Source organism: Rattus rattus, chromosome 3 (genome assembly GCF_011064425.1).
Source record: "Rattus rattus isolate New Zealand chromosome 3, Rrattus_CSIRO_v1, whole genome shotgun sequence".
Lineage (NCBI taxonomy): Eukaryota > Metazoa > Chordata > Mammalia > Rodentia > Muridae > Rattus > Rattus rattus.
This window is the reverse complement of record NC_046156.1, coordinates 46,696,051-46,712,196: the sequence shown is the minus strand read 5'-3', so window position 1 is coordinate 46,712,196 and position 16,146 is coordinate 46,696,051. Positions and strand designations below refer to the sequence as shown.

The 16,146-nt window shown below is 38.9% G+C and overlaps 2 pseudogenes; one reads left to right on the top strand and one right to left on the bottom strand.

The window, feature by feature from the left end:
• Window positions 1-225: 225 nt before the first annotated feature.
• LOC116895355 lies at window positions 226-2,488 on the top strand (annotated as a pseudogene).
• A 12,342-nt stretch (window positions 2,489-14,830) lies between these two features.
• Window positions 14,831-15,658, bottom strand: LOC116895767 (annotated as a pseudogene).
• Between the last annotated feature and the right edge of the window lie 488 nt (window positions 15,659-16,146).

Genomic DNA, 16,146 nt, shown 5'->3' with positions numbered 1-16,146 from the left:
CATTCAACTCGGTGACAGCTCCATGTTCTCTCTACCCAGTGTTTAATGTGAATGCTGTCTTTAGCAATAGGGCCTTAACTTACACTTCTAGTGAGAAACCAGAGAAAATGTCAATAGTTTGTAATGTTTTAAACATTTCATTGATGGTTCATTGAACGCAGAACCAGCTTTCGGGTATTTGTGTGGTCTTATAGTCAGCACAGCTGGGCCTACATGCAAGCAACCATGTCTAAGGGACCTACAGCTGGCATTGATCTTGGCACTACCTACACTTGTGTGGGTGTCTTTCAGCATGGAAAGATGGAAAAAATTGCCAATGACCAGAGTAACAACAACACACTGAGCTATATTGCTTTCACTGACACAGAATGATTAATTGGGGATGCAGCTAATAATCAGACTGCAATGAACCCCACACCAACACAGTTTTTGATGCCAAACCTCTGTCTGATCAGATGTAGCTTTGATGATGCTGTTGTTCAGTCTGACATGAAGCACTGGCCCTTCATGGTGGTGAATAATGCAGCCAGGCCCAAGGTCCAAGGCAAATACAAAGAGGAGACAAAAAGGAAGTGTCCTCAATGGTACTGCGAATTGGAAATTGCCAAAGCTTACCTTGTTAAGACTGTAACCAATGCTGTGGTCACAGTGCCAGCTTACTTCAATGACTCTCAGCAGCAGACATAAAAAGATACTGAAACTATTGCTGGTTTCAATGTACTTCGAGTCATTAGTGAACCAACTTCTGCTGCTATTACTTATGACTTAGATAAGAAGGGTGGAACTAAAAGGAATGCTCTGAGGTAGCACTTTTGATGTGTCAATCCTCACTGTTGAGGATGTAATTTTTGAAGTCAAATCAACAGTTGGAAACGCCCACTTGTGTGGAGAAGACTTTGAGAACAGAATGGTCAACCATTTCATTGCTGAGTTTAAGTAAAAACACAAGAAGGACATCAGTGAGAACAAGAAAGATGTCTGGTGTCTCCACATTGCCTGTGAGCAGGCCAAGCACACCCTCTCCTCTAGCACCTAGGCCTGTGTTGAGATTGATTCCCTATTTGAGGGAATTGACTTCTATACATCCATTATTTGTGTTCAATTTGAGGAATTGAATGCTGACCTGTTCTGTAGCACACTGGACACTGTAGAGAAGGCCCTTCAAGACACAAAACTAGACAATTCACAGATTCATGATATTCTCCTGGTGGGTGGTTCTACCAGAATCCCCAAGATCCAGAAACTTCTGCAAGACTTCTTCAATAGAAAACAACCGAATTGCCAACCAACCAGAGCTTCCAGGACTAAGCCACTACCCAAAGACTATACATGGACTGACCCTGGACTCTGACCTCATAGGTAGCAATGAATATCCTAGTAAGAGCACCAGTGGAAGGGAAGCCCTGGGTCCTGCTAAGACTGAACCCCCAGTGAACTAGACTGTTGGGGAGAGGGCAGCAATGGGGGAGGGTTGGGAGGAACACCCATAAGGAAGGGGAGGGGGCGGGGATGTTTGCCCGGAAACCGAAAGGGAATAACACTTTCAAATGTATATATAAGAAATACTCAAGTTAATAATAATAAAAAAAATAAATAAAAATAAATGCAAATGAAAAAAAAAAAGAAAACAACCGAATAAGAAAATTAACCCCGATGTAGCTGTTGACTATGGTGCAGCTGTCCAGGCAGTCAATCTACCTGGAGAAAAGTCTGAGAATGTTCAGTATTTGCTGCTCTTAAATTAAATGCTACTCCTCTTTTCCTTTGTATTGAAACTGCTGGTGGAGTCATGACAGTTCTCATCAACTGCAAAACCCCATTCCCATGAAGCAGACCCAGACTTAAACCACCTACTCTGACAACCAGCCAAGTGTACTCATCCAGGTGTATGAAGGTAAAAGGCCATGGCAAAGGTCAACAACCTGCTTGGAAAGTTTGAGGTCACAGAATTCTTCCAGCACCCAATGGGGTTCCTCAGGTGGTTGATATTGCGATGGAATCGTCAATATTTCTGCTGTAGATAAGAGCACAAGAAAGGAGAACAAGATCACCATCGCCAATGACAAGGGCTGCTTGAGTAAGGAGGATATTGAGCACATAACCCAAGAAGCTGAGAAGTACAAACCTGAGGATGAGGAGCGATAAATAAGACTTCCTCCAAGAATTCACTAGAGTCTTATGCCTTCCACATGAAAACAACTGTTGAAGATGAGAACTTTCAAGGCAAGATCAATGATGAAGACAAACATAAGGTTCTTGACAAGTGCAATGAAATCATCAGCTCGCTGCATCAGAACCAGACTGCAGAGAAGGAAGAATTTGAGCATCAGCAGAAAGGACTGGAGAAAATCTGCAACCCTCTCAATTCCCAAGCTGTACCAGAGTGCTGGTGGAATGCCTGGAGAAATACCTAGTGGCTTCCTTGGTGTGAGGGTACTCCTCCATCTGGTGGTGCTCTTTAGGCCCCACCATTGAAGAGGCAGACTAAGTCAGTCCAAGTAGAGGGTATACCATTGTTCTACAGGGACCCAAAACAAGTAACATGGAATAATACGACTATTCAAATTGGCACATATATACACATACACACACATACACACACACACAGAGCAACACACACAGACACACACAGAAACACAGATACATACATATACACTCACAAACACACACAAACACACACCACACAAACACAGCTGTGATCAAAATAAGACCCTTCATTTATGTTATTAAGGTTTTTGTTAAATAGTCTTTGGCTTTTCTAACATTATAAGAACATTATAAGCCCAGGTTAAAAAATTCACCCAAAAGTTAAATGTAGACTTTCACACAGGCATGTATGTATTATATTTTGGGGGTAAATATTAGTATGACTCTATCAATTTTTCAGATGCCCTTACAGTAATATATCCATCACATCTCTTTCTTCTATATTTATTTTCAACACTCTTCCCTAACTAGTTCCCAGATTTTATATCTTTAGTAACAGATGAAACAGAATAGTCTACACAGCTAATTGGACAACTATTTTAGCATTCAAAGTGTATGTCAGCAAGAGTTCCAGTCTCAGAAAACAGTGAGAAGAGTCACTAGGAAAGACGCTTGATATCAATACCTGATATTCATAAACATAAGTAAAGGTGCTCTTACTAAGACCAACATGAGACCACCACGCAACTTCATACATGTATATTCCTGCAAAAAGTGAACACTATTATTATTACTTACTCACATATTTCACTGTCTTAATCGTGGTCAAAAGATCCTCTTCACCAACTGTGTCTATTCAGTATGGTATTAGAAAATATTAACGAAGGCTTTGATAATTTTTGAAGTAATGTTTAATAGGACTTATTTTCATCACTTCAATTATTTCTGAAGTGTAAGTGTGAGTGTGACACGGCAACAGATATAGTATAAAAGGCAGCACTGCCTAGCTGTCTGGTAAAATATTTTGGAATTATTGAACCTCATTTCTTACAGTTTGTCTCCTAAAGAGAAAAGTAGAATTTGTTATTCTATTATGAAAACTGGGGTTTTAATATATTTTGCATATCCCAAGTTTTCCAGTATTATGACATTTGTTTACTTATTCGATATTTTTAAATTATGCCCTTTGCCTCAAAGCCTCAGGAAAAGAATGGATAAAACCTTTCATTAAATATTTAAATAAGGAGAAGAAACAATCAAACAGCAACATAATAACCAAATAAAAGGGCTCACAGAAGGAAACCACAGATCTCATTTATTGAAACAGACTCTTTATTTACAAGAAAAAAAAATTGCATGTGGTTTTCTTAGTACTATGTATTATTAATGCTTAAATTGAGTACAATAAAATATGTATTTTGTAGAAGGAGCTTTGCCTTCAATAATTTAAGAAGTTGATCAGTTTGTCATTCCTTGGCTTACTCTTTACTCAATTTGCTAAATAATTTAAACACTTTATTAACAAAAGATGATTTATGGCTAGATAATTTTTACATTTATTCTGATATAATGAAAGCTTGTAAGAATGATAAACCTCTTGAGGTAGTTTAATACATATACAAGACATGATATTACTCATTGGTGTGTTTATGTAAAGAAAAATTATGTATTATTGTAAGAAAATATAATAGTGAAACACACTCAGCACATTTGTACACAGTTCTGCACAAATGACATTCAGACTAACGAAGAAAATTGCTGAATCAGTTGTTTGGAGTTTTACATGAAAACTTCCTAGTTTCTTCAGGACTCTTATGCATGCAGACTGTTGCACATTATATCTTCAATAAATGATAACTTTCTTGCAAGTACACTCAAGAAGACTATTAGCATAAAGAAGGGGCCATTTTTTTTTGTGAACACACATTTTCATTGTGCTGTTTTATTTCTTTCTGTCTTTCTTTAGTATATAAAAGAGTTTATTCAGAGCATGGGGAGGGGAGTTAAGAGGGTAGTAGATGCAGAGAAAGGCAGAAAGAGAGAGGGGGGAGGGAGGGAAGGAAGGAAGAGAAGAGTAGAGAACCATGAGCTTAGGGGAGAGGGGAGAGGGTAATGGGAGGACAGAGAAGGGGCAGGAAAGCAAGATCAAGAACAAGAGAGGGACAGCTTGTTTGTTTTCTTATGTCTAAGATATTTGTAGAGATTTCAAATCAATTTAGTCCCATGACAGATGTTTGCTTATTTTTTTCTAACAAGTATAATTATACTGAATTATCTTTTGTGTCCAAAAGAAGATATGTATGAAATAGTTGGGGCTTTTGATTTGAGTTTTGCACAGGAACATTTAGTCATGGCTAAATTTGTAGGCTATTTCCATAGCAGGAGTATAGTAAAAGAGAAGGTAGGCAGTGAGTGATACACACTATAAAGCTAAAGGAATCCCCCTACTTTGTTGAAGCCATCTTAAAGGTGAAATTTTATAGCTTAATGGTGGGATTTCCTTTTGAAATTATTTTACATTCTAGACTAAAACAAACTTATTTATGTCAAATACAAGATTTTAAAAGTTTTATTCCTGGTGATATAAAAGCAATATAGCTTTGAGAATGAAGTGTGTAGTTGTTTGATCTCTACACTCTATGAAGGCTTCTACATGAAAAAATGCTTTAGAATCTCCCACCCTTTAGGAAAAAGTGTTACATCTTTTAAAATAACAAATTTTCCTCAGGAAATCTAAAATATGTCATGCTCATTTGGTAAAAAATATATCCTACTTTTTAGAGAGCAATGTTTACATCTGCTTGTTCAAGAATATTGTAGAATTCCTATAAGTTATTAGGAGGAAATTAACAAATAAACTTTTCACACAGGTTTGTACAAAAGTGCATTCTCCAAACTATTACTTTTTATGCTAGAAACCAAGACAGGAGAAAATAAGAAAGTAAAAAGAAATAAAGAAACAAAGAAACAAGAAGGAAAGAAAGGGATCAGAAAGGAAAAAGAGGAAAAAAAGAGTTAAGTTGCAACGTGCTCAATAGCAATGCATTGAAAAGGTTAGTGGGGTAGCTTGTGTGAAAAATTATCTATTCATTCCCTCAGAAAGAGACAGTCTAAAGTTATAGACTCTGTCTTTTCTAATGGCTCATTATACAGACTCCTCACACAATCATTCTAAGTATTTCAAAGTATGGCACATAAATTCTCAAGGACCTAATATGTTCAACTACAAGTGAGATAACCACATTGTCCTGGATATATTTCACTTAAATTAAAAATTCAGAGGAAATATGTGCTCTAACATCACTACTGAACATAATTCCAAATAGCTTTTAACAATTTTTATGGTTATATAAGTATAATGTAATAGCATAAACAGACTTTTTTTTAATTCAGTACTTCAAGTAGACTTGAAAATGTAATGTTATTAAGGAACTATGATTAATAATGTCAGTTGATTTTTATATTAATGTAGCTAGTGATTCCCACCCTCTCTTGAAGTAAAAGAGACAAATGCCAATTATACATGCAGTTGGAGGTTCTGTAGCAATGTCCATGCTTTGATTTGTAAAGAAAGAAACTTCCTTAATGAGCAGTGATAGCGACCCTCATCCATGGGAATGTAGTCAGTATATAGAAGACATTTAGAGATTATGCTGGAGCAGTGAAATTGGACTAGTATACTTTGTTCAGATCTATAAGCTCTGCATCACAAGGTCTTGGTGTAGTTTGTAGTACTAGGCACGAGTTCCCTCATATTAAATAGCCCTAATATACAATTAGACCAGGGTTTAATTCCCCTGAAGCTATTGTACTATTGGGAAAATTTTTTTCTATTTTAGTCCTTGTTGTAGTTTGCAAGCTTTATAGTTCATTTTGATTATTGATTTGTTTCTCCTTGACCAGTTTACAAAGTAATTTCTGAGAGTATGAGGTCCAGTTTCCAGGGAGGAAGCTTGTGGGCTAGTTACTTCTGGATTTCTCCAAATATGTGTCAAAATTTCACCAGGACAGCCAGACCTACGTGTATTCCCAGAAACCTATTGATATCAGGGACAACCAGCTCTGCCTGCAACCCCAGAGTCCTGCTTCTATAAGGAATGAGATAAAGGCTAGCATAAGAACGTAATCAATGAAAGTCAGGGCAATGAGGCACAGACGGAAGCCAGCTTCCCTACAAGGCAAGCTCTCACATTCTAACAAACCTGAATCATAAGAAAATGTCCTTGAATTTAATATTATAACTATAGAGGCCTTTACATAGGCAATTAGTGGCTTTAAAAAATATAGGAAGCTACAATAAAACATGTAGAAGTCCTTAAAGAGGTAACAAATAGATATAAAGAAATATATAAAAATACGATCAAACTGGTGAAAGCAATAAGTAAGATTGTTCAAGTCCTGAAATAGGAAACAGAGACAATAAAAAAATACAAGTGGAAAGCCTAGGAAAGAGAATAGGAACTACAGACACAAGCATCACCAACAGAATAAAAGAGATGGAAGAGAGGATCTCAGGCATAGAAGACACAGTAGAATGGTCTTAAATCTAATCTTTGATTTAGAAGAAGAAATAAAGAAGAAAAATAGGAGAAGTGATACCTTGCTCAAAGAAAATGTAAAACTAGAAAGATTCTATTAAAAACAAATTCAGGAAATGTGGAACACTATGAAAAGACAAAACCTAAGAATGATAGGAAAAGAAGGAGAACACTCTCAACTTAAAGGATCAGAAAATATCTTTAACAAAATCATTGAAGAAAATTTTCCTAACCTAAACAAAGAGATGTCTATAAATGTACAAGGAGTTTACAAAGTACCAAATAGAGTGGACTAAGAAGCAAAAATCACTTGTCACCTAATAATCAAAATATTAATTGTATAGAACAAAGAAAGAATACTAAAAGCCATAAGGCATAAAGGCCAAATAGCATATAAAGGCAGACCTATTTGACATTACACAAGACATTTTAACAGAGATATTAAAAGCCAGAAGAGCCTGGGAAGATGTCTAACTGTCTCTAAGAGATCACAGATGCCAGCCCAGACCACTATACTTAAGAAAATTTCCAATCATTATAGACAGAGAAAATAAAATATTCCATACAAGAACTAAATTTTAAAAATATCGGCAGAGAGCCCGTGGACAACACCCCGAGAGCGAACTTGAGCCTCAGGACCACAGGGAAGACCAACTTTTCTGCTGCAAGAAAGCGGCCTGGTGATCTCGGGACACACGGAGGCAGAATTCCTCTAGGACTGGGCACGTCCTGTGTTTACCGGAAGTCCCACACCCGTGGACCCTGGCCCGCAACAGCTCTCTGCTCCCAAAACCCGTGGGAGAGAGACCTCACCGCCTAGTCAGGTGGGCACTCCTGAGGCTGCAGAGCAGAAGAGACCACCAACACTGCCCACCCCTGCCCACATCCCTGGCCCAAGAGGAAACTGTATAAGGCCTCTGGGCTCCCGTGGGAGAGGGCCCAGGAGAGGCAGGAGCCCTGCCTGAGACACCGCCGGAACCTGAAGGAAACAGACCGGATAAACAGTTCTCTGCACCCAAATCCCGTGGGAGGGAGAGCTAAACCTTCAGAGAGGCAGACACGCCTGCGAAACCAGAAGAGACTGCTCTCTGCACACATTGCTGATTCCAGAGGAAAACACCGGAGGCCATCTGGAACCCTGGTGCACGGAGGCTCCCGGAAGAGGCGGTGCAGATCTTCCCTGTTGCTGCCACCGCAGAGAGCCCGTGGGCAGCACCCCGAGAGCGAACTTGAGCCTCAGGACCACAGGTAAGACCAACTTTTCTGCTGCAAGAAAGCAGCCTGGTGATCTCGGGACACAGGCCCACAGGAACAGCTGAAGACCTATAGAGGCAAAACACACGAAAAGCAGAACACTCTGTCCCCATAACTGGCTGAAAGAAAAGTAAAACAGAACACTCCTGACACACAGGCTTATAGGACAGTCTAACTGTCAGGCAGAACAAAGTAAAAGAGATAATCTGATGGCAGGGCTACAGAACACAAGCAACAGAAATCAAGACTACATGGCATTATCGGAGACAATTCTCCCACCAAAAAACAAACATGGAATATCCAAATAGCAGAAAACAAATCTAGTTTCAAAATCATAATCATGATGCTGGAGGACTTCAAGAAAGACGTAGAAGAACTCCCTTAGAGAACAAGTAGAAGCATACAGAGAGGAATCGCAAAAATCCCTGAAAGAATTCCAGGAAAACACAATCAAACAGTTGAAGGAATTAAAAATGGAAATAGAAGCAATCAAGAAAGAACACATGGAAATAACCCTGGATATAGAAAACCAAAAGAAGAGACAAGGAGCTGTAGATACAAGCTTCACCAACAGAATACAAGAGATGGAAGAGAGAATCTCAGGAGCAGAAGATTCCATAGAAATCATTGACTCAACTGTCAAAGATAATGTAAAGCAGAAAAAAGCTACTGGTCCAAAACATACAGGAAATCAGGACTCAATGAGAAGATCAAACCTAAGGATAATAGGTATAGAAGAGAGGAAGACTCCCAGCTCAAAAGGACCATTACATATCTTCAACAAAATCATAGAAGAAAACTTCCCTAACCTAAAAAAGAGATACCCATAGGCATACAAGAAGCCTACAGAACTCCAAATAGATTGGACCAGAAAAGAAACACCTCCGTCATATAATAGTCAAAACACTAAACACACAAAATAAAGAAAGAATATTAAAAGCAGTAAGGGAAAAAGGTCAAGTAACATATAAAGGCAGACCTATCAGAATCACACCAGACTTCTCGCCAGAAACTATGAAGGCCAGAAGATCCTGGACTGATGTCATACAGACCCTAAGAGAACACAAATGCCAGCCCAGGCTACTGTATCCTGCAAAACTCTCAATTAACATAGATGGAGAAACCAAGATATTCCATGACAAAACCAAATTTACACAATATCTTTCTACAAATCCAGCACTACAAAGGATAATAAATGGTAAAGCCCAACATAAAGAGGCAAGCTATACCCAAGAAGAGGCAAGAAACTAATCGTATTGGCAACAAAACAAAGAGAAGAAAAGCACACAAACACAACCTCACATCCAAATATGAATATAACAGGAAGCAATAATCACTATTCCTTAATATCTCTCAACATCAATGGCCTCAACTCCCCAATAAAAAGACATAGATTAACAAACTGGATACGCAACGAGGATCCTGCATTCTGCTGCCTACAGGAAACACACCTCAGAGACAAAGACAGACACTACCTCAGAGTGAAAGGCTGGGAAACAACTTTCCAAGCAAATGGTCGGAAGAAGCAAGCTGGAGTAGCCATTCTAATATCAAATAAAATCAATTTCAACTAAAAGTCATCAAAAAAGATAAGGAAGGACACTTTATATTCATCAAAGGAAAATCCACCAAGATGAACTCTCAATCCTAAATATCTATGCCCCAAATACAAGGGCACCCTACGTAAAAAAGAAACCTTACTAAAGCTCAAAACACACATTGCACCTCACACAATAATAGTAGGAGATTTCAACACCCCACTCTCATCAATGGACAGATCATGGAAACAGAAATTAAACAGAGACGTAGACAGACTAAGAGAAGTCATGAGCCAAATGGACTTAACAGATATTTATAGAACATTCTATCCTAAAGCAAAAGGATATACCTTCTTCTCAGCTCCTCATTGTGCTTTCTCCAAAAATGACCTATAATTGGTCAAAAAACGGGCCTCAACAGGTACAGAAAGATAGAAATAATACCATGCATGCTATCAGATCACCACGGCCTAAATCTGGTCTTCAATAACAATAAGGGAAGAATGCCCACATATACGTGGGAAATTGAACAATGCTCTAGTCAATGATAACCTGGTCAAGGAAGAAATAAAGAAAGAAATTAAAAACTTTTTAGAATTTAATGAAAATGAAGGTACAACATACCCAAACTTATGGGACACAATGAAAGCTGCTAAGAGGAAAACTCATAGCGCTTGAGTGCCTGCAGAAAGAAACAGGAAAGAGCATATGTCAGCAGCTTGACAGCACACCCAAAAAAGCTCTAGAACAAAAAGAAGCAAATACACCCAGGAGGAGTAGAAGGCAGGAAATAATCAAACTCAGAGCTGAAATCAACCAAGTAGAAACAAAAAGGACCATAGAAAGAATCAACAGAACCAAAAGTTGGTTCTTTGAGAAAATCAACAAGATAGATAAACCCTAGCCAGACTAACGAGAGGACACAGAGAGTGTGTCCAAATTAACAAAATCAGAAATGAAAAGGAGACATAACTACAGATTCAGAGGAAATTCAAAAATCATCAGATCTTACTATAAAAGCCTATATTCAACAAAACTTGAAAATCTACAGGAAATGGACAATTTCCTAGACAGATACCAGGTACCGGAAGTTAAATCAGGAACAGATAAACCAGTTAAAACAACCCCATAACTCCTAAGGAAATAGAAGCAGTCATTAAAAGGTCTCCCAACCAAAAAGAGCCCAGGTCCAGACGGGTTTAGTGCAGAATTCTATCAGACCTTCATAGAAGACCTCATACCAATATTATCCAAACTATTCCACAAAATTGAAACAGATGGAGCACCACCGGGAATTCCTTCTATGAAGCCACAATTACTCTTATACCTAAACCACCACAAAGACCCAACAAAGAAAGAATTTCAGACCAATTTCCCTTATGAACATTGACGCAAAACTACTCAACAAAATTCTGGCAAACCGAATCCAAGAGCACATCAAAACAATCATCCACCATGATCAAGTAGGCTTCATCCCAGGCATGCAGGGATGGTTTAATATACAGAAAACCATCAACGTGATCCATTATATAAACAAACTGAAAGAACAAAACCACATGATCATTTCATTAGATGCTGAGAAAGCATTTGACAAAATTCAACACCCCTTCATTATAAAAGTCCTGGAAAGAATAGGAAATCAAGGTCCATACCTAAACATAGTAAAAAGCCATAAACAGCAAAACCAGTGGCTAACATTAAACTAAATGGAGAGAAACTTGAAGCAATCCCACTAAAATCAGGGACTAGACAAGGCTGCCCACTCTCTCCCTACTTATTCAATATAGTTCTTGAAGTTCTAGCCAGAGCAATCAGACAACAAAAAGGAGATCAAGGGATACAGATCGGAAAAGAAGAAGTCAAAATATCACTATTTGCAGATGATATGATAGTATATTTAAGTGATCCCAAAAGTTCTAACCAGAGAACTACTAAAGCTGATAAACAACTTCAGCAAAGTGGCTGGTATAAAATTAACTCAAATAAATCAGTAGCCTTCCTCTCACACAAAAAGAGAAACAAGCGAGAAAGAAATTAGGAAACGACACCCTTCATAATAGACCCAAATAATATAAAAATACCTCGTGTGACTTTAACCAAGCAAGTAAAAGATCTGTACAATAAGAACTTCAAGACACTGAAGAAAGAAATTGAAGAAGACCTCAGAAGGTGGAAAGATCTCCATGCTCATGGATTGGCAGGATTAATATAGTAAAAATGGCCATTTACCAAAAAGCGATCTACAGATTCAATGCAATCCCCATCAAAATACCAATCCAATTCTTCAAAAGAGTTAGACAGAACAATTTGCAAATTCATCTGGAATAACAAAAACCCAGGATAGCTAAAACTATCCTCAACAATAAAAAAAGGACTTCAGGGGAATCACTATCCTGAACTCAAGCAGTATTACAGAGCAATAGTGATAAAAACTGCATGGTATTGGTACAGAGATAGACAGATAGACCAATGGAACAGAATTGAAGACCCAGAAATGAACCCACACACCTATGGTCACTTGATTTTTGACAAAGGAGCCAAATCCATCCAATGGAAAAAAGATAGCATTTTCAGCAAATGGTGCTGGTTCAACTGGAGGTCAACATGTAGAAGAATGCAGATCGATCCATGCTTATCACCCTGTACAAAGCTTAAGTCCAAGTGGATCAAGGACCTCCACATCAAACCAGACACACTCAAACTAATAGAAGAAAAACTAGGGAAGCATCTGGAACACATGGGCACTGGAAAAAATTTCCTGAACAAAACACCCATGGCTTATGCTCTAAGATCAAGAATCGACAAATGGGATCTCATAAAACTGCAAAGCTTATGTAAGGCAAAGGACACTGTGGTTAGGACAAAACGGCAACCAACAGATTGGGAAAAGATCTTTACCAATCCTACAACAGATAGAGGCCTTATATCCAAAATATACAAAGAACTCAAAAAGTTAGACCGCAGGGAGGCAAATAACCCTATTAAAAAATGGGGTTCAGAGCTAAACAAAGAATTCACAGCTGAGGAATGCAGAATGGCTGAGAAACACCCAAAGAAATGTTCAACATCTTTAGTCATCAGGGAAATGCAAATCAAAACAACCCTGAGATTTCACCTCACACCAGTGAGAATGGCTAAGATCAAAAACTCAGGTGACAGCAAATGCTGGCGAGGATGTGGAGAAAGAGGAACACTCCTCCATTGTTGGTGGGATTGCAGACTGGTACAACCATTCTGGAAATCAGTCTGGAGGTTCCTCAGAAAATTGGACATTAAACTGCCTGAGGATCCAGCTATACCTCTCTTGGGCATATACCCAAAAGATGCCCCAACATATAAAAAAGACACGTGCTCTACTATGTTCATAGCAGCCTTATTTATAATAGCCAGAAGCTGGAAAGAACCCAGATACCCTTCAACAGAGGAATGGATACAGAAAATGTGGTACATCTACACAATGGAATATTACTCAGCTATCAAAAACAATGAGTTTATGAAATATGTAGGCAAATGGTTGGAACTGGAAAATATCATCCTTAGTGAGCTAACCCAATCACAGAAAGACATACATGGTATGCACTCATTGATAAATGGCTATTAGCCCAAATGCCTGAATTACCCTAGATGCCTAGAACAAATGAAACTCAAGATGGATGATCAAAATGTGAATGCTTCACTCCTTCTTTAAAAGGGGAACAAGAATACCCTTGGCAGGGAAGAGAGAGGCAAAGATTAAAACAGAGACTGAAGGAACACCCATTCAGAGCCTGCCCCACATGTGGCCCATATATATACAGCCACCCAATTAGACAAGATGGATGAAGCAAAGAAGTGCAGGAAGTGTAGATGCCCTGAGAGACACAGCCAGAATACAGCAAATACAGGTGAATGTCAGCAGCAAACCACTGAACTGAGAATAGGGACCCCCGTTGAAGGAATCAGAGAAAGAACTGGAAGAGCTTGAAGGGCTGAGACCCCATATGTACAACAATGCCAAGCAACCAGAGCTTCCAGGGACTAAGCCACTACCTAAAGACTATACATGGACTGACCCCTGGACTCTGACCTCATAGGTAGCAATGAATATCCTAGTAAGAGCACCAGTGGAAGGGAAGCCCTGGGTCCTGCTAATACTGAACCCCCAGTGAACTAGACTGTTGGGGGGAGGGCGGCAAAGGGGGGAGGTTGGGGAGGGGAACACCCATAAGGAGGGGGGGGGAGGGGGATGTTTGCCCGGAAACCGGGAAAGGGAATAACACTCGAAATGTATATAAGAAATATTCAAGTTAATAAAAAAAAAATTAAAAATATCGTTCCACAGAACCAGCCCTATGAAGGAAAATTCCAAACACAAGGAAGGTAACTACACACAAGAAAATACAAGAAATAAATCTTTTCTGTTAGTCCTACAGATTCATGAACATGGGAAATATTTCTGTTTTCAGATATCTTTTTTAATGTGTTTTGTCAATAACTTGAAGTAGTTGTCATACAAGTCTTTTATTTCCTTGGTTAGATTACAGGAAGCTATCTTATATTGCTTTGACTCTTCTGAATGGAGCTGTTTCTCTGATTGCTTCTTAGCTCATTTATCATCTATACATAGGGGGTATTAATTCTTCATTTCAATTTTTATCCACCCACTTTGCTAAAGGTGTCTGCTATAGAAATTCCTTGGTAACATTTTTTTTGCATTGCCCAATGTATACTGTCACATTATCTGCAAATAATGACATTTTGATTCCTTTCTTTCCCATTTACCCCCTTGATCTCCTTTAGTAATCATTTTGCTCTAGTTAAAGCTTCAAATACTATATTGAATACATATAGAAAGAGTAGATAGGCTCATCTTGTTTCTGATTTATTTATCTATTTTAGTTACTGAAAATAAAATGTCAGCAATGTGTGACTGTATCACCATTGAATTGATGGGTTTGCCCAAGATTGTATAGGGCAGGTGCTTATGGGACTGCGGACCTTCCTGCCAACTAAGGGCTTAGCTCTTGCCAGGAGGGACCCTTTGTCCAACCTCAGCAGAGGTGGACAGATAGATAAAGTCTGCCCTCATGAATTTTAAAGCCAAAGCTGGGTGTTTCCTCCAATTATTACAGTATCTTACAGTAGAGTTCTGTGAGGGGCAGGGTTCTTAACTGCCCTGTGGCTGATAGTGATGCTGCTATTGGTGAAATAAGGGCCATATCAGCCTTTTCAGAACTAGGTGTCCCTGCTCCCATGTTGAAAAATGGTGTGATCTATGCCTGGAGGGTAACTAGAGAATGTGTGGGAGATCTCTTGCCATTTGGAATCATGCCACTATGTGATGGTCACAGGTGGAGGCTCAAAGGAGGCCAAGACAATGTAGTCAGTAGAGGCCAGTTGCACCCAGAGGTGAGAGGTGCAGCCACACTCTGTTCTGGGATCACATCATTCCTTAACCACAATTTCAGGCCAAAAGGTGTAGTACAAGTAGCCCTCAGCTTTGAGGTCCACCATCTGGGACATGAGACACATCTCAAAAGAGGTGACAGAATACTTCTTAACCTTGTTGTCGGGAAAGCTTGTGCCATGGTCCCCAGCGAGGTTCTCTGCCTTCCACTCGCTCCCCACCCCCTGTGGAGTCTATCCACCATTATCTCACGTTCTCTTCAGCACAAGGTTCCAAAGGAGGTTCCTCTGCAGGCTGCACAGGATATAGAAGATCTTCCAATCTTTCATGGACTAGTCCTGTTCTTTGGTAACAAAACCCTCTCAAAGGCTCATGCACTTTCATAGGATCACCATATTGATGAGGTTTTCCCAGAGGATGTAGACCAGGCAACAGTTGTACAGCAGCTGCCAGGCAGGGTTGTGGGTGAAAATTTCCAGTAGAATGTTCTTTGACAGCTCTTCTATGTTGACCATAATGGAATTGCTTTGAATTTCTCTCCTTATCATGTAATAGCTTTTTCATGTTTAATTCGCTATTGACTTGCCGTGTATTGCTTTTATTGTGTTGAAGTATGTGCCTCATATCCCTGATCTCTCTAAGACTTTTATCATGAAGGATTGTTAGATTTTGTCAAAAGCTTTTCAGCATCTAATGAGAAAGTCATTCATTTGTTTTCTTTCAGTTTGTTTATATGGTCGACTGCATTGGCAAATTTTCCTGTTGAACCATTCCTGCATCTTTGGCATGAAGTCTACTTGATGGTGTATGATTATTTCAGCATGTTTTTGAATTTCTTTTGTGAATATTTTTGAATACCATTGTGTCAAAGTTCATGAGGGAAATTTATCTGAAAATATCTACTTTTTTTGAGTCTTCATGTGATTTAGCTATCAAGATGTATGGCCTCATGAAATGAGTTAGACAAGGTTTATTCCATTTCAATTTTTTTGAAATAATTGGA